Raw genomic sequence first — 24,715 nt, 5'->3', positions numbered from 1 at the left:
GCTTATGAAGCTGTAGTAACTCAGCTGTGGGTCTAAGTCCCAAAGCAGTAAGTCTACACATCTATTTGTGGAGGAGGGGGAGGAAGTAGCATGAAGAACACTCACAATTTACTGTTTTGTGATAGTGGATGAGCTCTAAAAACATTACCACACTTCATCTCCTGTAATTTCAAGAGACAGTTAACAGTGAGAGTAAGTGTCTGATGGGTCTCCTCTCCTGAAGCAAAATCTAAACTGAAGACAGCTTTGAAGAAATTCCTTTTAGATATTGCACTTTATATATTTGTCCTCTGAAGGCAGGTAAGAACCACCCATATTAGAATTGCAGGAACATACCAAAAGTCAGAGCATACCCTAAATTTATTTGCATGAGTACTGCTGATACACTGGGATACCTCATTTAGTGACCCTTCCACAGGGACAGGCATAATCTTGCTGCATAAAATCAGATTTAACTTTTTCAGTTTGCTTCAGAGGAACAGCAATTGTTTGAAATGGGACACAAGGTTCTCATCTGCACACCAAGGCTGAATAAAGGTCTGATTTTAGCTTTCATATAAGAAAGACTAATTTAAATTGCCTATTAAATTATTTAATTTAGACTTTAGTGTCTAATATGGATCACTTTGCAAAAATCTTTAGTCTTCTCTTAACTGAGGTATGCTTGCTGCTAACTGAAGTTCTGCCTTCATTTCTTATTTGATTTTGTTCTTTAAAACACATTAATCATTATTTGTGCCACCAAATAAGCACGAGTCCGCTGACAAAGGCTGAAGGCCAGAACAGGTTATTTTGATTTTAATATCTATTAATGGAGTTAAAGTAAAAACAGAGTAAAATAGCAATCTTACTGTTCACATTATAAATACCGTTGACTTGCATTCAGAGCAGTCTGGCTATGTGCGAGGAACAGCAATCACTGCAGGCTGTACTGGGAAAACCTAGGCAGTATTCACAATGGATTTGTTCAACATTTATGTGCAACAGCAGTGAATGTTTGAGAGATCAAGTTATCACTGCCTTAAATCCCCAATCACGTTAACATACACTTCATAAACCAACTGGACAAGCAGACAACATGGAAAGCCTAAAGGTTAAGTACACATTATTGACCTCAAGGAAGCTGTGTTCTACAGATCATTAAATATGTTGTGCTCTTCTGTTTCAGCTGGTCACACTGAAAAGTGGCCTGGGAACATTATTTCATGCTTAGATGTTCTACCTACACTTGTGTGACATAAAATCAATACCTTTCCCCTAACCTTACTTGCTTAGATTATTCTCAGCTATTAGCTGCTTTTTCAACGACAATGAGTTCAATCATTTGCATGCACATCTATGAGTCCATTCATACATTTTAATGACATATAGACACAGATAGGGAACTCATCTTCCCTACATTGGGGTACAGCCTACTTAACACATGAAACAGTAGACATGTTGGAACAAGGCGGGGGGTTGTTTCTCTGTTGTTTTGCAGAGGCAACTGCTTTTTAGCTGGTGGGGATCCCACTCATTGAGGACGCCTGTGTAGGTGTCGCACATGCCCTAACAAGTGCACTGTCCATGCTTACTGCAGGCAGGAAGCAAGACTCAGAATGAGAATATTATGGAGTTCTGCTCGGGCTGGACCTCATGGCTCTCTTGTTAAGAGTCACCCCTGCCTAACTCCTAATGGATGTACTGAGCCCCCAGACTACAGACGTCTCGCGGTAGAAGGCTAACAGCTGCCTTTCCTGAACGGCACTCTTACTACACATCTCAGATCTCTCGTCCTGTGAGGCTCAACCCAATGCTGGGGTTTACACCATGACACATGCTGAATCCTCAGTCTAAGAGCTGCTTGGGGAAGATTCCAGCTCCAGCCATCGCATCGCTTTTGCAACTTCAACTTGAACTCTACTCTGACTTCTACCACCACTCCAACTTCTCTTTCTCAGAATTCTAATCTTAGGCTGAGACTTATGCCATGGGACACTCCTGGTACCCAGGCTAAGGAGTGCTTGGGGGCAAAATACTAACAGCAGCCCTCAGTTTTCTTTGGTAGCTCCTTCTGAGCCTTACTTAATGTCTATGATATTTCATTCCCAGAGCTTCAATCCTAATCTTGTCCTTAACTCTTGACTGAACACTAGGCCAGGAATGTGGCCACATGCCCAGATTACCTAGTGCCGAGGGGAATATCCCACCAGCAGTTCTCGGATTACTTTGGCAGCTCCTCAGTGCCGTTCTTACCCATTTCTTGGTTTACTCTTTCTTGGAAGCCTGACTCTAATCCTAGCTCTAACCCCTAGACTAAGATTTATGCAATGGTACACACTGAGCTCCCAGGTTAAGGACAGCTTAAGGTGAGGGCAGTTCTCACTTCATTTTAGCATTCACTTCTGAGCTCCCTTGTTGCTGTCATCTGTCCCAGTTGTCTATTTTCTGGAACTGTTTCCTATGACTCTTTGGGAACATGACTCTCCTATTCGAAAGCAGACCAGAAGAGAACAGCCCATCTCAAACAACTGTCAGTCCCATCGAAACACAAGTGATAAATAGATACCAAATGGGAGCCATAGAATACTGCTGACTATGGTACACCCTTGGGATACTCACCCCACTGTTGTTTTTCCTCTTTTTTCTGTTTGGGTATAGCAGCAGTGAGCCATATTTGTGGCTCATAAAGTGCAAAAACTGCTCTGTGAACAGCGCCTGAGAAGATTTTTGGATGTTTTTAGCAGTAGCATTGTTTTTTCTTGTGAGAATGACTTTCTCACAAAAAGCTTTTGCTTAAACCTCCGCTTCTCAAGAACAAACTTTTTCTTACAAAAGTCAAAAAGCTTTGTCATATTGCATTTACATAACAAATTTAGAAATAATCAACTAGAGAAAATGAATGCGCACATACCTCAGAAGCATGAATATTTAAAAAGCATAAAATCTCAGATACTACGAGATGCCTATGCTGAAAGGCTTGATTTACCTACTGAAACCTGAAAACCTCAGATATCATATCTAATCCAATGATTATACTTGTATAGTAACAATTTATACTAGGGGAAACAGTAACTAAACACAGAATTACGGCTACACATTTCCGGGACAAGTCCACGTAAACAAGGCAGGGGGAAATGGTGATGCTGGCTTTACTAACCAGTTAATAACACCATGCTGTTGACCAACCAATGGCCTGGGAAGCATAAGGATGTCAGGATAAGCTTAAGAGGCTCAGCAAATTACTACATTTAAGTGCCCAATAACCAAACCCAAAGTATTTCAAATCTAGTTCTACTCTTGTGGGATTAACTGTACTTTCCTTAAGATGCGTCATTTTGACGTCTTCAGAGTCTCTAAATACTCAGGCAGATTTTCACTGATATTTTAAAAATAAGTTGAAGATGCTTATTCCTCAAATCCCTTCAGTTTCTAACTATCAGACAGAACTATCAGACACTGATTTGATGTCAAAGACAGGAAGACATTGAGAGTAGCACTGAAACTACCTTGAGTCAGTACATTGCTCTGGAGATTAACATATGAAATCAAAAGCTCCCCATGCAACTAACTGTAAGAATGGAATTGCCTGAATTTGTACTTTCAGATACATACACAGCTGCTTTTGGAAAACAGCACTTAGTCTCCTGGTGAAGGCAGGGCAGAGGGGGATGAGAAGTCAAAGCAAAGCAAACCTGAACAATATTCAGCGCATGATAGATATACCCACATTTCTGACTCTGTTGAAAACCTCTGCATTGTGAATCATTTTTCAATTGTGGGAAAGCCCTAATTACCAGTTCCACTTCTCACCTGAAAAGTTATGATTTATTTAAGGATTTCTCTGAATACCAAAGTTATGTCATACTTTTAGTCCCGAGTCCTGTTGTCACACTCTCATTGGCAACTCTCATTTGTTCATAGATGTTTTTCTGTGCATAGTCGGCAGACCTCAAACAGTGATAGTATTAAACATATGAACATATTTCAAAGTACAGACCTTGTCTTAGATCTTGAGGGAGGATCAAGATGATTAATAAACTTGAACTTTAGAGCATCTGTCAGTTCCAGTGACCCATATTTGAGCTTGAGTGAAGATATTGTTGTAACACTTGGGAAAAAATTATAAAGGACAGTTTTCTCTATAACAGTTTGCCTACAGACTGCACATTTGAGGCCTCTTAAGGAGTCTATGTATACCATAGCAACTTTCATGCCAATCCATCAAAGTCCATCACCATTAGTGCGGCATCAATTTTTCATAAATGTATGAAGGCATAAAATCTCTTCATGGAGGTTCAATAGGTAAAAAACCCAAATCCTCTAACCCACAAGCAATGTGCATAATTTCTTCTTTATAACCCTCCTGCATGTTGTGTCTTCACACTTCTCATTTTTGCCCTTCCATTCACTCCCTCCTAATTTTCTTTCTTTTTTTAATTTCTATGTACTGTATTTATTCCTTGTTATTTTCATGGTCGTCCTTATTATCCTTCTTCGGAAATTTACACACACTGTGTATCCACTCTTTCACCCTTCACATTAAAATATCTCTTTTCCACATTCTTTCTTTGCTTCTCACAGAAATCAGTTTTTTCCTTTGTTCCATTTGTATTCCAAATTCCCTTTTGCAGTTCTCTCCTCAACCTTTCTCCCATCTGACACTGAACAGCATCTTGGTATTTCATGGGAGCTACGCTTCAGCTATCTCATGGTCCAACAACAGGCTAGTTTCTGAACATGTGGTCTAGTGTTAGTCATCCACCATTAACTGGGGGTTCCCCATCCCTCAAAGCACTGTTACGAGCCAAACAAAAAAAAGAGATTCTGCTACACGTTGTGGGAGGAAGTGACGTCCAACGAAGCACTGCACATGTTGTGGTCACAGTCACAGCACCACTGTCATACCAAGTCAATATTACCCTACCCTTCTACAGATTATATCTGAAATCCCACTGCTGGAAAAACTGAAATATTTTTCTGTCCATGGAAAATGCCTAAAAATATTAGAAAGCTTATGGCAAAAATTGCCTTTTCAACCAATTCAACAAATAATCAACAAGTCCAGAAACTATTGATGCATGACATGGAAAGTTGTTTCCGTCTGTTAACACTGAGCTCAGGAATAACAGAAGATCTAGTAGTTGTCTGTAGGGACTGTTTCTCTTCGTACTGTTTTTAAGATTCACCAAAAAAAAAACCCCTAAAAGCCCATAGAACAGTGATCTAAGAATGCTTATAAATGACACTCGATGGTCCGTGGCTATTTACACAAAGATATTCTATCAGTATCGACGGCAACATGATAAATCATTTGATATGTCTACTCAGAAAGATTGTACTTCAAATGAATTAGAAGTACATTACTTTATAAGAAAGTGTATTCCATTGCTCAGCTCCAGCTGTAGTAGACCTCTGCTAGGTGTCCAGTATAATTTTAAATTTCCAAAAGAAAATTGTTTCTTCTGGCTACTGACAGATTATTGCTTTTAGTAAAAGTGTTAGCTACAGTGCTACCAGATACACTATACCAGGTCACGTTTTGTTCCGCAGAACTGTGTAACTGTATACATTTTGCAACAAATAAACGAATAAGTCTATATCTGTTATTGTCTAATAAAATCAGAGTGTCTATACTTGATCTCCTATGTTTCAGTATCAGATGCCAGGAATAACCACTGGAAGCCTATTACCAAAGACAACAGTTTCTAAATGACTAATATTAGACTTTAAATGCACTTAAATACATGAAACAGGTCAAATACAAAGAGATTTGTAAAATATTGGTGAGGGCCAAGACTCTATCGAGATGGTAAGTCTGTATACATGCCAACAACAATGGATGTGCATCCCTGAAGAGTCCCCTGTTTTTATTTTCATAAGTGACTGATTACTTTGTAGAATTAGTGCCTTCCCACAGGTTCTGTGGGTGCATTTCTAAGGCTTGTGAGACCACGTCCTGAATCTTAAGACTTCCATTTGATGATGGGTATCACTCATAACAGAAGCTGCAATCATGAAAATGCCATTGCACTGAATATTCATTTCTCATAGTAGTCATTAACTTTCAAAAGTGCACTGTGTCACACAGCCAAGAAAACACAGCCCTTCCTAAGGACTTTGGCATCTGAATAGAGGTATGACAAAATGAAAAGAGACAACACAGACAGAGGAAGTGAAGTGCAAAATGCAAGATACAAATACAAGATTTTTGAGTGATCTTAAAGGCATTATATTGGTCTTGTTTCCATATCCATTTCTGCTGTTGTTTCTCTCTAAATAAGCATGGTGTGGAGCTGTGACATTTGATGTTACATCAATTGCTCTATGGACATCTTGGTAGTTCTATTTCCTATACAATATTATATTTAAGTATATAGATACCTGTACACACCTATATATACACACCTGTACACACACGTATATATACACACACATAAGTGCATATATTGATATTACCAGAGGAACTAGTAAATGACTTTTCTATCTAGATTGCTTAATACTTTCAATTTTAGAGAACATTTGTGACCTCGCCTCTGAAAAGTTCTCACACCTCCATTGTGTGCAGAAGGCCTTTGATATGCAGCCCTCCAGGTGGTGAAGTGCCTTTTCTTTGTCTCATGAAATTCCATTCAGATTTGGCAGAGATATAAAGTATAGAATCACAGTTTCCCCTTTCTTACTGTTTCTACAAAAAGAGTTTGGCAGCTTGCCCAAACTCCTGAAGCTCCCAACGCAAGCTTATCATCACCAAAGGAACTGCAGCAATTGATGCTGCACTGAATATACCTCTGAGCTACAAAGCAGAAAGAAACCACCACTCTCTATTCCCTCAACACAGCACTGACTTCTAGCATCTACGGTTCCCCTGAGGCAGCATACAAGGGCAGTAGGATCCTCAACTTGTTTGGGAAGAGGGAGGAAGGTAAGCAGAGAAACACCTTGTCCCATCACCTCACCTCCCCAAGTATCCATCACTCCTCTTCCACTGCCATGCACCCCGTCTTCCCATCTTTGCATTCTCTTTTCTACCTTCTCTTCTCTAGGCTCAGCTGCACATAGGAGGAATAGTTTGCTGCATCTCAGTTATGGTTTTTGTTAGTGGGGGCACCAAAGGCAGGTGAAGTTCTGTTCAGCCCCATGCTCATTGCATGCTGTCTGGAAAATGACCAAGATTTCCAGATTGTTTCCAGATTTATTGTGCAGGAATTCCAACTAGGCTGCCAGCTCCAGAAAGCAAAGACAAATGAAAAGACCATCTTGGGGAAGTCTGCAAACAGAAAATGATGGTATAGCCAAGGAAATCCAGAGGCACACCACTGCTAGCAAAAGGGCTGGCAGTCTTTGGAGAACACATCTGCAATTCAGATCAGGAATCCCCAGTCTCCATGTTCCTTTGCTGCAAACAATTGTCAAATCCAGAGACAGTAATAATAATAAAGTTTCTCCTCCTATTCTGCGACAACCATTGTTTTCCAGTCTGAAATTCAAGGTGCGCAGATCTATACAATGAATTTAAAAGAATTGCTACTACCCAAATGAGTATTGATTTAGTTTCACATGATTTCACTTTTTATTGTGGCTTATTGATTTGCATTTTAGTTGGGAAATCTTTTAAAGCAGCTTAATTGCAAAGTTAAGCACAGAAAAGCTGCCTAGACAACCTTAATTTGGCCCCTTGTGGCTATACACCACAAGGTAAAGAAACAAGAGAGAGAGAACTGCAGAACTCACTACAACTGCATTTCAGTTCTGAAATTGTGATTTTAGTAGATGTAACATCAGGGACAACAAAGCAAAGCAAAAATCAAATGAGTTGCCTTTTCTCAACCTAATTTCAAACACACTGTCTGTGCCCACAAACGTCTGATCTACTTTGTCAGGGCTGCTTAAATTAGACCTGCAACTTCAGGAGCATCCCTGCTGGCCTACCTGGGGCCAAGTCAGGGGTGAGGAAGAGCACATCCTCAGAACTTTGTGCAGAGGGTCAGACTGCTGTAGTATTCATAGCCCATAGGTGAGAAGCCTTTATCTCCCTCTTTCCTTCTATCCCAAGCAAGACGAACATCACTCAAGTATAAGGTTATTGCACATACTTTTATGGACTGATTTCTGCAGTGTAGCAAGCTTTAGCTACTGAGGATGAAAAACAAGGTATATATTAATTTCTTAACTGTTTTTTGGTCTCATTTCAGCCACTGCCTATACACATACTTAAATTTCTCTTGTTACTTAACTCCGTGGACTTAACTTCAGGCACCTTAAGAGCCTTTTAGCAAAGAGATTTGACGTGTTTTTTGAATGGAGGCCATGGAGAAGAATTATTTCACCTCTGAAATAAAAGCTACAGTTTAATGATATGAAACACTTCTGGGGAAATATCCACTGCATCACAGCTGGTACACTGTTAACACCACTGTTAACAGGAGACAAATATCAATCCTTACCTCTTAACTTCAAAAGGACTTTGGATCAGTCTCATATTCATAACATTCTACAGAAATACTACCTAATTTATCTTTATAACCCCACGGAGTGGCAAGAGGTTAAGCAGGAGACTAAAACAATTGCACACCTACTACAGAGTGAATATGGACAAATATCAAACGATTGTGTGCCCTGTACAGTCTTATATAAATATGATCACTGACATTATTTTTGCTTTTATACTGTAAAAGCATACAGACACTGGCTCTATGAAAGAAGTGTTCATATTCATGAGTAATCTAGCTCCCTTCTCACCCTATGTTTCCACCACTCACCTCACTTTGTTTATCATTGAAGCCTACCTCCAACCCATGCAGAGATCTACTCAACTCCACCTCTCCAGGCACCATCCTTGTATCTCAGACCATAATCATTTCTGCCAAGGTCTCTCACAGAAACCTGCTAAAACACTCTTTGTTTCTCTTCTCAGTTCCTGTTCCCCTTTTCTTAACGGCTTCTCATGGATATTCCTGACCTTTCAAAGAATCTGCCTTTTTGCTCTTCTTATGGATACAATCACCTGGCTCTAATCTCTCTCTCAGCAGAACCTTGGGCTGCTGCCTGCAATGGCCTACAGCAAAGTCTACCAAGGACATCTCATGGAGTTCAGAGATACTGGTTAGTAAGTCAGATACTCTTTCACACAAACATGCAAACACTCAACCTCAGTTCTGAAAAAACTGTCAATAAAAATTCACCAGGAAATGTCTGGATGAAGAACATTCCCAAAAGCAACAGCACTAAATAGAAAATGTTATTATCCAGACATAGGCTTCCTAAGGCATCCTTCCCTTTCTGGGCAAATTCTACGGAAGTCTAAGCTCAGCAAGGTCACTGAAACAATTTGCCTGGCTATTGTAAGGGGGTCAGTGAAGCAATAACTGTTCTACAATGTTAGATTGAAATATGTGCCTGCAGCACTATACTGGGATGATTCAGAGACCCGCAATGCATGAATCCCTACAAAGGTCCATCCTGAAGCATAACCTCTAAATTGTAATTTTAAAGCAGCTTCTTTTCCACCTGTTTTCTGTTTGCACTGAAATTCCTCCCCCTCAACTGCAAGCAGTGAATCTTCCTTTAGAACATGGTGATATTTATTGACTGTATTCTTTGTTCACATCTGTCAGACATGGGAAGTCACCACTGCTTTACAAGACTATCAGTTTTAAGTAATGCCATTCATCACAAAATGAAATAGTGTGAGCAACATTTCCTCAACTGCAATGAATTATATAAGGGTCAGCAAGCTGGAGTCGCGGTTGGCAACACAAACATTGGCCTCAGGTAGCAAACCCATCTTTCCAGCTGTTCTCATCCATATGGGTTCAATGAACTGCAGAGAGTACAGGCCTTTGCTTATTGAGAGTATCTGCTGTACTATTTCATCTAACCAGCATCATAAAACAACTATGAAGTAAGGTGAATGCTATTCATCCAAAGCTCATCTGGTAGCCAACTGCTGACAGAGGGGAAAATAGACATGGCAAAGCAGACAGATGTGATCAGGATATGCAGGTGTTCCTGAATTTCAAAACTCAAAGATTAAAACCACAAAAGTTGAAACAGTACACCTGTGGTTCACAAGCATCTGGTCACCCCAACAGCGCTATGCTTCCTGACAAGCAATTTTCAGGATTCCTCGGTGCGTTTCCTCACTAGCGTAATGCCCTTTTAATGTACATGCTGTCAAGCAGATTTGTTTGGCAGCAACACAATTAGCCCTATTTTTGCTCTGAAACAGAAGATTTTGTTTATGCACATGGTTTTGCAAGTAAGACTATTCTGTGATTAAACACAGACGTTTTACCAAAAACCTTGTCACTTGTACACAGCACACACAAGGCTCTAATTCTCTCTGCCTTCCAATTTATCTTGGGATTCTCTAAGATTTTACTTCTAGTAATGGGCCTTGTGATAAACTAGTTTTTCTGTAAGACATTGTTAACCTTATATTGCTTTCCTCAGCCTTGTTTTCCTCCTCACTTCCATTAGTGTAATCAGACTCCTAGCAGTTTTCTATTTAAAATAGTGATTGTGCAAACAATTGACCAAGAATATCAGAAGTCCTTATTGAATTGATAGCTGTTAATTGCAAAAATGCTACGGATCTGGCTCAAACTAAAAAAGCAACAGATTTCAGAGACAAGAACTCCAGAGATTGCTTCTATACATGAGAAGCACAAAGGAGCTTCAATTTTCTTATCTTAACAGCATTCAGCCTAACAAAATTAATTCCGAGTTAAGCACTCCCAAGAAAAGAAGAAAAGCAGCTTGTAATAGAAATATCAAAGCCTTAAATGTCAGTTACTAACACAGCAATCATTTTTGAGTTACACCATTGACCCAGTTTGCTTAGCCCACTAGCTGTAACATTTTAAACTGTTCACGCAAAAAAAGGATCTTTCAGAAACACTCTCTTTCCAGTTCAGGGTTGGGCTAATGAAGCCAGATAACTATTCCATCTAATGGAAAAATAAGTTGTCTTGTTATTACATAAAATAAGCAAATCCCCCCCAAATACAGAACTACTGTACTGATGGATTGTAGCAGTGAAATGTTGAAATTAAAGGGTGGCATCATGACTATAGGTATATAATATTTCATTCTTTAAGATGTTTCCTGGGATGAACTAAATTATGTAAATATATGTTAACAATAATTCATAATATTGTAATAAAATCTTTTTATTTCTCTTGGCTTCTTAGAAGTGCAGTCCCAGGTGTCCTTAGGGTGGTGGGTGTTTTGTTTTTACACTTTAAGGACACACAAGGTTATACACTTGATAAGCAAGGAAGCACAATTATTGATATATAATGCAGATAATGATGCCGGGCATCCTTTGTCTAGTATCATTCCCAGTTTTTGCTGGGAGCACTGTTCATCAACAACGTGACTTGGTATCAAGAAGGGGATTCACATTTTTCAAGTTTTCTGCCAGCTAGCTATATTCTGGGAAAGAAGAAAGTATTTTGATTTTTTTTTCCCCCTCTAGTGGAAGATTAAACAGTGAAGGTGTTTTTACTGTAGTCAGATTTTGCATTAGTAAATGGAATCAAATCACTCTACCAAAGACTCATGCCTCAAGTGAACTTACTCACTGAAAACTACATCCCCAGAGACATTTTTTCTCCACATGGTCCTCCTGCTTGTTCAGGCTGTGAAAGTTTGCCAAGTTTAAGGTGACCCTATTTTCAAAATAGAAAAAAAAGAGGATATTTTTGTAACAAAGTTCTGTAGTAGCATTTCATAGCAGTTACATAAGAGAGACACTTTTTCAATGCTGGCAGTTTCATCAGTGGCAGGATTCTGGCACAGGTGGGAGGCAATCGTGCTTCCTAGAATGCAAAAAGTTTTCCCACAGCAAAGCGGTTCAAATAAGTTCATATGTAACACGGCACTTTAGCTTTTAAGCTGAGCAGAAGAGCAGTCTAGCTGGAGCATTTGGGCTTTTATCCCCCAGTGCTGAACATGCACGCCACAACTTTAGTTGCTTTCAGAAATCACAGAACAAGTTCCCACCTCAAGATCATACTTCGGATTTCTTTTCATTTTGGTATTTTTCCTACACACTGGCTCACTCCCTGTGACAACACAGAGTAGATTGCTCACTCTGCTCCTCCTCAGGTGTCTATAATGGTATCTTGAACAGGTAGTGAGAGGAATAGAATAGCAAACATTAGGATAAAAAAGAGAAATATCCATAGTCACAAAGGTTAAGAACATAAACACTATGTACAGGGTCAGGCTACACATCACACTCAGTTCCTTGTTTCCACAGCCTATAACCAGAAGTAGATGATTAAGGCTCAATCTTCGACAGGTTCTGTCCAATCATCTGAATTTGGAGAGATAGACCCAAGCATCAGAAGTAGCCTGTATTTCCAGTTTTCCTCTGATCGCATTCTTTGCTTCATCAGAACTCTACAGGAAATATTTGGAAATAATGTCTGGATCCATCAGTGCCCTTTAGGAAGGGCAAATACTCAATTTTAATTTTTTTTTCCTCCTCTAAGATCCACCCCAAAACAAAAAAAATATTGACACTTAAGGATTTGTCTACTGGTAAAGCTGTCAGCTTGAGAGAGATGCTGATATTACTGAACACTCACATTTTGTTCTTTCTTCTTTTTCCATTAGGCAAATGTATCAAAACAGTAACATGTGTAATAACCATTAAAAAAACCGGCAAGCCTTTAAATAGGCATTATATGCTTTCTTTTTTTTATTTGCAGCTTGTAAAAACACGCTTATTACAGCTGCTACATACATAAAGTTTGCTTACAAAATTCACATAAATTAATGTTCAACGTGCTGTATTCAACAGCATGCATGCGCCCATTGAATCTGCACAGCAGGTTCAGGGCTGAAAACACTACTAGATTGGCAGTACGTTCATTGAAAAAAACACCCAAAGCACAAAACATGCACACATTTCCTCAAGCCACGCTCTGTGTCACAAACTTCAAGGGCCATCCTACCCTCGCTTTCTGCGAGGAGCTCTCATTGAAGTCAGTAGGAGTGGTGCACGTAGCGCTGCTGTCAGACCTGTCCCTGAGCATAAATGTCGCCTTGAAATATGCCCTGAAGTTGAACTCTAAGCTCCATGAGACAAATAGACAGGGAATTAATCCCAGAGCCAAGCATCGCTTTCCTCACTGCAACTGTCTTATCCCCAGCCTCCTTTCAATAAAAGGGGTGATAATCAGCAGTGCTGCCTGCTACTGTGGCATTTGAAAGCATCAAGCACAACCAAATAATTTTCCTACCAATACAAAACCTCGGTACAAAATCCAGTCACAAATTACACAGGGAGAGTCACTGAATCCTGTAGGGTACCAAATATCCACCAAGTCCAACTAAAACAGCAAATACTGGTGGCCCTAAAACCTTTATTAGGGCTGAAAGTTTCATTGCTTAAAGCATACAGATCAGCTTGCATTAGGAAACAATACTGGTTTTCTCTTGTTTTCAAACTCTTCGGACCACTTGACACTGGACTGTTTTAGAGGAACTGACTCTTCCTCAACATGGAGACTTTCCGAAGCTTCTGTAATGGGAGCAATATTATCTTCCAACAGCATTGATGCTTGTGGTGAGAATCAGTTTTGCTAATATGCTGAGTACAGAAATATAAAAAGACCACGTCATTTACATAGGAATTCTTGTGGGTCTAAAAACCTAAAAACTAGTCTAACTTTTCCATTGATACCAAATAGTCTAAGTTATAACCCCCACCTACAAACCTTGTCCTGCCACAATGCTCAGATCATCACAGTTACAGCCAAACTTCTGTTTCTGATTGTATTTTTATTATTTTACCCTTACTGCAGAAAAAGGAAACTCCTAAACACTTTGAGAATGGCACAAAGGCCATTTGGGAACATACCTCCATTTAGGACAGCATTTACCAAATCTTTTCATCTCTAGGATTAAATTTAAGCACGTGTTTGCAAGTCATTTAACAGATGAATTGAATAAGCATGACTCAAGTTCCTTTTGTGACTTGGGGCTCAGATAATCACTCACACTTTATGAAAATCTCTTTACATATTTCCATCCCTCTCTTTCAATGTCCAATCTGGATTATTTCTCTTGTAAACAGTGGTGATCTGCACGTGGCAGTTTGACAAATGCCAGGACAAAGACCATTCGCATGACGGGTTTGTAAAATAACTGAATCTGTTCAAGTGGTAAAATGGTCTGGGGAGCTTCCCCAGAATGTGTCAGACTAACTCCACCTTGTGTTCTCAGAGCTTGGTGCGGACTTTTTGATGAGCATCGATGCACAGGCTCCATCATAACTTAGATATTTTGCCTGTATTCAGAAGTACTAGTTTAGCATCAGATTAAATTGTCTCTGTACTCCATTTCATTAACAAGGGATCCTTTGAGCACCAGAGGCCTTGAAGATAGGCTTAAATAGCTTATGCTACTTTCAATCCCTTGGCTTTTTAGGGCCACATTAACTTCTGTCAGAACACGACGGCAGCCCCAACTCCAGCCCCCTCGCTGGATGAGCCAGGCACGTGCTGAAGCAAGGCTCTCTAAGTAACAGGAAGCAGAACAGGAGGTAGATGGTTGAGGTGAAGGGCTGGAAGAGGAGGATACACAGCTTTTCCTGTGCCATGAAACCCAGGCCACACATGCCAGTCTAGAAAATACCAATGGAAAGACTGCAGCCTCTTCAGCCTACTCAGCTAATCAACTCCTGCCATTCAGGGCCCTTGGGATTGCACTAGTGATACACAGGTGACTGAAGAATCAGGGATTCTGGCCAGCTGAACAACCGGCCAAAGCTTTGCATAGTACAATCCCCAAATGACTGCTTCCACACCCACAAGTGAAAAATCAGCACTCAAAACCTGAAAATGGAGAAAATACACTTGATTAGCATAATTCCCTAATATCAAACCAGACATGATTAATACAATTCATTTTAGCGTTGCTAAATGTTAATACATCCCAAGGTCCCTTCTTTTCCTGTTTACTCTCTCCTCCTCTCTTTTGCTAGACATTCTCATGGTAAAGCACTTTTCACTCTAACAAGGTCTCTCTTTGGAATAGAATCTTTAAATTATTTAAATACTCATCTGGTAAACAATGCAGTATTTTTACCAATAAGGTAAAAATCATGTCACTTTCTGAACTAATCCCAAAGGAAATGTTGAATGATACAAACTGGTTTATTCTTAATTGATAACAACACGTGCTCGAGGAACTCCATGCATCATGACATTACGATTAAAAACAAATTGTTAAATATCTAATTCTATGGAAAAAGAAATGCCTGCAAAAGCCCCCTGCAGTAACTGTTACATATACACAAAGGTGCTTTTTCCATAGACTAAACATGATGAAAAACACAAAAAGCTCTTGCCAAAAATAAGACTGTACCTTAAACATCTACATAATATTCCTTTATGTTCCATGGAAAAATGAAAAAAAAAAAAAAAAGCCTAACCTCGTTTGCGATTTTTACCAGTGTTACCAAGGCAAAAACTGGGAATGTTCAGCTGACATGTATCCCATCTCAGTAGTGGGATGCACCTCCTAGAGCTTCCTGGGATGCCACAGTGTAACATCCTATGAAACAGGGACAGTGAAGGAGCATGCCCACCAGAAATATCAGCCCAACAAATGTAAGACTGTCATTATAAAGAAAAGGGGAAGAAACAAAATAATCTGCCTATTCGTACATCCTTGCCAAAGGACTTTGCTTGTAAATTATTAACATCACATGTTACAGTAGTGACCCTACTGCAATCATGCGATCCCTAAACTGGATGGCATGGTTCACTTCAAGTGAGAGAGTGAGTCTGTGTCAAAGCTGAGCGGCACTGAGGCTTCCTGCCTTACTCTGTTCCTACGGCATCTAACGCTCTCTGCCTGCTTCTGCACGTCTGTCCATACGCAAAACTCTCATTCCCTGCCCTTCTGTCCCATCGAAGCCTGCAGGAAACTTCCGAGTGATGAAGAGTAGTTTTATTGTCTTTCCCCACAGTATCTTCTAACTGGAAACAGGATGTTACAAAAGTTGTAGAAATTTGTCAAGGGAGGGCGGGTACACCTGAAGAGACGGAAGGGCTGTTTACCAGTTTCACTACTACAACCACAAAAATCACAAAGACTTTATTTCTGTAAGAAAAGAAACCAGTTACTGCTCTCAGAGTCAGTAGCCTCTGTGTAGGCATAAGTGCACTTCTGACGTAGTTGATTTAAAACCTTTTGCTGTGATGGCAGTGTTGGTAAAAGCTTTAACCATAGTTTTTATGATGCTATTAAGTTTTAGTCATTTGTGGGTTTTGCAGTATATGAATACTATAGATGCCACCTTAATTAAAAGGTCTTGTCATCTGGTGCAATTAAAAAGAGAAAATGTACTCTCCTGTGAATAGCCAGGAACAAATTGAGCAAACTGCATTATACACGCTAAGTACACAGCAATTTCGTGCCCCTTCCTGTATCACATATATTCTCAAGCATTCAATACTTTCTAATAATCCTGTTACAATGTTTTATGTATAATTGACTTGTAAAGTACTAGTGCCGTGGCATCTCTGACCATTAATGACAACTAAGTTAAACAAAGTTCTACTTTGCAAATACATACGAACTTTACATACACAGAGCACAGAAGGAAAACTGTGCTATATCTCTCAGGATTTTTGTGTACAAACACCTTGTAAAAGAGGCATTCTTTTTCGCAGAAGAAAACATCTAATGGATAATAAGACAGTCTCCTCCCAAAGAGTACATAATAACATAAACACCACTTAAACAGACTTTAGTACCCGTGCCCCTATTTAATTGGACAGCATATGTATATAAAGTAGATCATGCACATAGTTATTCACAATCTACACATGCAAATGTAGTTCCACAGCTACCTACAATGAATCCCAGCAGATGGTTACCAGCATGTGTCCGCACTTGTCAGCTGCAAACACATTCACCTTCATGAGTCTGGCTCATTCTTGCAATTTTGACTCCAATTCAAGGTCTTTCAAGATAATGAAGCAGCAAATGATTGGTTGCCTCAAGGTTTGTGCCCAGAGAAGGACTGCCTTCAGGATCCGCTAGTAACTTTTGACAATGAGAAAAGGATATCCTACATTCATCTGATGCTTATGCCCTTAATGCCCTGGGGCATTATATTGACAGGGCAGCAAGAAAGCCAGGCACATCTCCCTGGGCCAGTTAGACTGAAGGACCCAGTTCACGCCATCTCATCAGTCCAACACAGCTGCCAGGCCACAGCAGCTGAAAAGCTCTGTAAAAAGTCAAAGGGCATGAGATTGTACTTTGTCTTCTCCAATGAGGCCTGGACTTTTTGCTTGGACCTTTTGGCATTACTACAATATATCACACGGTCATTTAGACTTCTCAGGATTTGCTGTAGACTACAGAGTCAATAAGATTTATGGCAATTTTTGATAGACATTCCTGTAGGTCCAAGCAGCATAGCTCTTGTGCCTGGATCATAAAGAAAGTGAACATATCCTCACTCAGAAGTCATGTACAATTCACGTGTGAATAAGGTAGATCATTACCATTTGTAAAATACACCAATTCCACTGATGTCAACTGAAGCAGAACCTCCTGCCTTTGGGCCTGTTTTTAAGTTATATGGCTCCATTAGAGAACTTAACCTTTAAAAGTGCTAGGTAAGTTGGGCTTATAGGCATGGCCAAAGGGATTTTATCTCGGAAGTCTTTTTCATCTGACAGTCCTTGACCAGACATTTGAGTGAAAGTGCAAAGTTGACATACGTATGGAAAACACTTTTTTTTCCTTCTGCCTTGCAAATAAGCAGGGCCTTCTGTTTGGAGAGCTGACATCTACCACCATCCAAACAAGTAACACAGAGGCCTTAAGGGTAGTATAAGACAGCAATAACTTTGGGGCTGGAAAGCTTACCAGCAGCAGAACAGACAATGCTCTCACCTCTCCGCAAGGAAAACTCCACACGCCCCCACCCTTGGTGCTTTGACTCACCCAGGAGTTCCCCACACAGCTGCTCTGCTTCTGGGAAGATCTTCACAACCTGCATAGAGGATCCTGGCTTGCTGCCTTGTCCCTGAAGTGCCCAGTGCTCCCCTACAGAAGGAAACTCCAAAGCTGCTCCTTGAAAGGAGCTTTTCCTCTTACATCCATGCCAGCAGCCACCTTTGGGGCTTAGAGCACCGCAAGTGCCTGTTTTCTGGCTGCTATGAGCCTGCAGCATCTCCTTTGAAGTGCTGCAGCCTTTGGGGAGCATCCTGGGGCACTTCTGAGCTGCACAGGCAAGCAACAACTGCTGTAGCTTAGACAAGCATATGTTCCAGAGGAAGAGACACATTCTAGATGAGGGATGAGCAAAGTCGCAATCACAGATAAAGTGAAGGGGAAAGGTTTTGAAAGGAACTGGGGAAATACTAAGAATACAGAAGGCTTCAAAGCAAAAAAAGAGCAATCATATTGGCTGTGATAGTGTAAACTATCTAAGTGTAAGTAATTAATAATCCTACTGACAAGCTATTCAGCAATTAAAATAAATATCCTTAGGCATGGCTCCGACACCCACAGTCCCACTTGGACAGGAGCCCAGCAGCCAGTGAGCAGCAGGAGCAATGCTAGAAACATCAGGTCCATTGTGCATGGGTAATGGAGCCACATCACACCCACACACTGTTCTAGCAGCACCCTCAGTGCTAGTGATATCCCTGGATAGGAGGCTGGTGGCCTTCAGAGCACGAAATAACAACTAAACATTACTTGTAGGTTGAAAAGACAGACAAATGTGTATCACCATGCCACCTCTCACAAATTCCTGTCAGTCTTCCCCTCTCTCAAAGCAGATACAGCTGTAATAAGACAAGTAGCACCCAATCACTCCTTGAGGGCCCTTTGTAACATAGCCACCAGAAATCACATCTTTAAATTGTGGGCCTGAGACTGAAGGATATTATCATAGGGGCATTCCTTGGAAGCTGGCACAGACTGCTGTCACCAGACCCTTTCTAGTTAAAGTCAATGACAGTAGGATACAGTACAAAAAAAGAAAAAACCTGCATGCTGCAGTAAACTGATTCAACAAGAAATACACAACAGTCATCGATAAGAGAACTTACCTCTCCTTCAGTACTGATAGGGCAAGCATGCTTCTCATTTAAAGGCTGTGAGCAGCTGCAATCCACTTACAGTCATTTGAATGCCCACTGGCAAGAGGTATACACATGGATATGCTATTCTTAAACTACTAGCCACCCAACGACAGGACCAAGGCTGGAAGTTTGAATATAGATTAACAGCCTCATAACTTTGCTTAAAAGTATGCTACACACTGGGGAGGCTAAGCCGGCTGCTACAACAGTCTCTTAGTAGGTCGCCCGTCCATGAAAGGAAGAATAATTCACAGGAAGTGGCTTCAGAGTTGATCAAAGCACAAAGGAGAAAGGAAATGATAATTTTGAGAAAGATATGTGCAAACAACATATTTGGGCAATTCTGGAGAGGTAAGCGCTATTTCCCCTCCACCCTCCAGTTGAGCTGCAGCATCTGTCTAGTCTGAGCAGCATAAGCATCACTTAGCTACTAACTATGCCACCTTCTGTATAACGCTGAGTAAATATACACCACTACATGAGATACAAATAGAAACATATCTTGATTTACAAAAAAACCCTGCAGAGTACACCTGGGGTTTACTGACCATCAGTACTAATCTACGCTGCTCACTACTGTTACAAAGCATGAAATATTCTATAACAACCTTAAGTTACAATGCAGGAAGAAAGATTACTGCATCACTTAATATTTTACTGTTGATAAAGTATCCTAGACCACTTTTGTCCCCTCATTTTACCTGAACATGCCAACTGTGTCCAGCATTCAGATGCACAACTTTTTCTTTTAAATTAATGTATGATCCGCAATCCTTTGTGATCCAGCCATGTAAACCAAAACAAAAGAAAAAAAAGAAACCAGCAGAGAGAAAAAGCAAGCATGTGGCTTGAAACCTAGAGGCTGGTGCCCCACGCTGCACCGTGTGTTCTAATTACTGAGCTCAGTTACCAACCCCTGCCTACGAGCCCTTCCTCAAAAATGATGGCAGGTTCAGCGCCTTTCTTTCTGGAGTATGCTGCCTGTTTTTGAACTTGAGCTGCTGAGAGAGTTTCTGAACAGAGCTGCTGTTTTATTTACTCTCAATTAATCATGCTCAACTGTAAACAAAGTGTCTGTTTTAGTTCTGCTGACAATTATCCACTTGTCAACATCTCCCTCAAGTACCTTCAGCATCTGCCAACAGCACAAAACTGCTACATCAAAATGAACATTTTGTCTCAATAAAAAGATAGACGTGTGGCAGGTTTTCATCTGTTTTCTAGCCCATCAGCAGTCAGGCTATGTTGTTACTAATGTAACTGGACCACTTCCTATGGAATATTTATTTACAAAGGGAGAGGGAAGCCAAATTTTCTTTTTATTAATAAGGCAGACTGACAGAAGAAACTAGTGGAGACCCCCAAAGAGCCCCCACACCTCCCCACAACGGCAGAAGCGAGCTTTCCCTGCAGCCTGCCTGGTGCCTGCCATAGGCCTCCTGTTCTGCTGGGGCAGGCCCGGCCCCAGCTTCACCAGCTTTTTGCCAAAAGCTGCAGAGTAGGACTTGTTTCTTTACTTTGTGGTGTTCAGCAAACCCCAGTGTAAGTGTAAACCACTTACTGGTCCCTCCCCAAATAAAGATTTTCAAGTATGAAAATCTTTCCACTCCTTGCTCCACAAGCTGGGCTTTCTTTGGTCCCTGGAGCTCCCTTACTGGTGTGAATTTTGCCATTTTAAGCTTTTAAGACATAATTATTCCCATTAGCTCAAAATCCTTCCTGCATTTTAATGCAACCACCCTCATGCTTAAATTGTCAGCTACAAGGTAAACTACAGATAGCCTGGCACCTTTTTGGGTACAGTCAGGTGAAACTGGACGTTCCTTTTCTTCTGAGGGAACAAAGGCAGCATTGCCAGGCAGCTCCTCAGCTTGCAGGCAGCCTCCCTAACAGGCGAGGTGCTGGGCCTATGGAGAGCGTCACCTCATACCTCGGAGGCGCAGAAACAGGGTGCAGAGGCTCTGCTTACCTCAAGTTTTTAATATTATTTGAAACTTAATCCTGCTCTCACAAAATAACATGAAAACCTGACTACCTTCACTGGAAGGCAAGGCAACCCAACCCCTGTACCTTTTCTCCACAGAACTGAGTTTTTTTTCCCAGAATAAAATACTTGGGGGTGCGGGGGAGGGCCGGGGGGTGGATCGTAAGACAGCCCCAAACGGAGCGGGCAGGGTCAAAGCAGAGAGAGCGCATCCCCGCCGCGGGCCATACCGTGCACTGGGCGGCAGCGGGCTCCGACGCTCTCGGCTCCGGGCGGCGGCGCGGCTCCCGGCTCGGCTCGGCTCGGCGGGGCTGGGACGGCGGCGGCGCCCGCCCGGGGGAGGGGCAGGCGGCGGGACGCCGCGCCCCGCCACGAGCTAATCAATCTTCAGCTGTGTAATTGATTGGAATGAACTCGGCTTTCTGCCTTCGCACGCTCATGACCGCCCGAAGTCAGCGGCGGGCTCCGGCCCGCAGTGCCCGCCCTAGCCGGACCGCCAGCCTCCCCTTTAACCTTCTCCTCTCTGCGCAATTAATTGAGATATCTTTTATACTTGATGTGTTGTAAAATTAATGCCTAATTTATGTAATTAGTCAATTAACTGTAATTCTAGCATATGGTGCCAAATGCCCAGAAGGTGTTCTTGTTTCCCAGGTACTTATTTTGATGTCATGAAATGCAGCTAATTAATTTTACATGCATATTAATTTCGGATCTATTGAGCGGCTCCCTTTGTGAAGGCAGATTTAATATTTGTCTTTCTAACCTTTTTGGGCAAATTCCGCTCTCGGTGTTGAAGTGGAGGTGACTTTTTAAACACATTTCCATCGGTCTCCCTTTCCTCCGCGGAGCCTCTGCTGACACCGGGTCGATCCCTCCTGTGTGAAGATGCGCAACGGCTGATTATGTATAGCTTCCCGCACATCTATAACTGTCGCAAGATACGGCTATTGAATTTAAATCCGATTAATAATTAATATTAAACATTTCTGAGGGAATTTTTGTTTGTTTTTTGCAAAGCACAATATCCCACGGACATTTTTTTTTAAATAGCTGCTCTTAATACAATGCTCCTTGGAAAAATTATGAGAATTCAAGTATTGCCTAATTAGAAAATGAGCGTAATCCTGCTCGCTGCCTTCTGATGCTCGCGGTTCTCCTGTTTGCGCTGAGGAACTGCGAGCTCCCTGCCAGCGCGCCCTGCGCTTCACTGCTCCCGGCACCGGGGAAGCGCTCCCCGCGCCTCCCCAGCCAAAGAGTGCAGGTTACACTTCTGTCTCTGTCGGAAAGAGATCGCGTTTGGTTTTGCCCAGAATACTAGGAAAGCGGAGATCACTCCTCTTCTTTCTGCAGTTTGTGCAGAGATTAAGGGGTTAATCGCATCGCGGGCTTTCCCGCTCCCCAGATGTTGAGACAAGATTTAAATAGAAAAAAAGATGAAACCCGTAGTCTACGCTTCAGATGCCCAGCGATACCCTTTTTCCCTTTGCTGCAGCAGCACTAATCGCCGCGTTATACTATCTCTGGGGTGAGGGGAGATAAAAATGCACCTGGCTGCGGGGTGCAGGACCCCGCGTGGGCGGGCAGCGGCGGGGCAGGCAGGCGGCGGCGGGCAGCGCGGGCGGGCAGCGCGGGCGGGCGGGCGGGTGGGTGCGCTGCCGCCGGCCGCCCGCCAGCCCCGGGGAACAGCTTTCCCGCGGAGCGGCAGGGCAGGGCAGAAGCTGGCTTTTTAAGACGTCTACGCGAGTGCTGTGGCGTCATAAAACTTTTATTCCCCTTTCTGGATAAATTAATGAGCAATTTAATTAATAAAATCAGAGAGTAGCGTAAGTGCTATGATAATGAAGTTAAATGAGCGCGCAGTAAAATATTCACTAATCCAGCACATTGGCAAATGCCCCCTTAATTCTGCTTAGCACTAAAAGGGTTTTGAGCACCGTAATGAGATTCCTCTGCTAATTAATTGACACTCTCCTGAATATTCATATGTGCTAGCACCAATACGCTCCTAATTGCACCGTGGAATGGATCTCAGAGGAAAGTAAATCGCCATAGACTTAATTAAAATAATGTATGCCAGATCCAGCTCGCTGAAGATGAGACATTTGCCATCAAGCGGTGTAAGAAAGTGGCACCTGGTTTGTAGCGAAAAATGAGGAGAAAATCTTTATCCCTCCCAAGGTGAAGTCAGCAGGGGCTGCGAAGGGCCAGGCTTTCCAGCCTGAAGATCTGGAAGCGAAAGAGAGCTTCGCCTTCAGCTACCGATGTCAGCGGGCGACCCGCGAGGGCTGCGCGGGAGCCCGTTTACAGGCGGCGGGGCTGCGCACGGAATAACCAAGCTCCGCAGTTCAAAGCACGGGGAGCGGGCTTCACACGGCGAGGTGGAAGAAATCTGGTCAGGGATGCCCTCTACAGAGGCGTTCAGGGAAAACCGTTTGTCTCCGACGAGGGAGGAGAGGAGGGGGAGGCAGGGAAGGAGGGAGGGAGCAGCCACATTTGTAAACTTTTCCTTGAGGGGAATTCGGTGCCTTTGAAGCTCAGTCTCTGAATGGATTGTTCTTTGCACCTCCAGACTAATACTGTGAGCTAATATTGTACATTTAAATTGTTCTGCTGTGAAAAGCGTGGCAAGTTGCACTGAGAAATGAGCGCCTGCCGCTGCCTGGCCGCGGCCTTCGCCTCCCGCGCCGGGGGAGCGGGCGGTGGCGGCGCCCGCCGCGCCCCGGGGCTCGCTGCGGCGGGCAGGCTGCGCCCAGGCCGCGCGTCCCCGCTCTCGCTGAAAGCAGACGTAAAGCGCTTTGCTAGGTCTCTTCCTTCCCTACCAGCTCAGGAAGCGAAAAGGAAAATTGGTTTCTTGGAAAAGACAGCTTTTAAAAAAATCACCACAGGTTAGAAACTAAAAAGAGTTTATTTGAAGACATACAGATGCATATTTATTATACACATGTAGGCATTAACAATGTAAATTACACCGCCAGCACTTGCTGGTTGTTTATTCATTAGATCTTTAGAAAATCTACATTGCCTGCAGATAGCGCGATGATAATGTGAAATACACAAGCAGTTTACCCAGGCAGCTCCGCCCAGCTCCGCGCGGGGCTACCAACAGGGCCGCGGGGCAGGGAGCGGCGGGCCGGGCCCAGGGCCGGGCCAGGCCGGGCTCAGGGCCGGGCCGGGCTCAGGGCCGGCCCCGGGTCCCCTCCGCTGCCGGGGGCGCTTCTTGAAAGGGCAATTCTGCTCCGACGAGAAAACGGTCGTGCCGACTGAAACAGCCGTCACCCAAAATACAGGGCAAGGGGGCCAAGGGTTTTGCAGGTCGTGGCCCAAGCGAGAGCAAACTTGGACGGAAATACTTCCTAGAAATACAAGGGGGCTCTCCCCTGAACAACAGAGCAGACAACTCGCGCTCAGAGCTCAAAAAACTCTGCCATTCGCAGTCTTTTATTCCCACGTACAATCCTTCCTCGCCAAAGGAAAAAAAAAATCCTCTGTCAAATTCTTTCCTCTTTAGCTGATTGAACGCTGTACGACTACAGTATCTCTGGATAATAAAGACAGAGACAAAATGTAAGGGAAGAAATGGCTGCGGGGAAATCTTTTCTAAAGTTAGATCCAAAGA

Source organism: Mycteria americana, chromosome 6 (genome assembly GCF_035582795.1).
Source record: "Mycteria americana isolate JAX WOST 10 ecotype Jacksonville Zoo and Gardens chromosome 6, USCA_MyAme_1.0, whole genome shotgun sequence".
NCBI lineage: Eukaryota > Metazoa > Chordata > Aves > Ciconiiformes > Ciconiidae > Mycteria > Mycteria americana.
Note: the sequence above shows the minus strand (reverse complement) of the source record.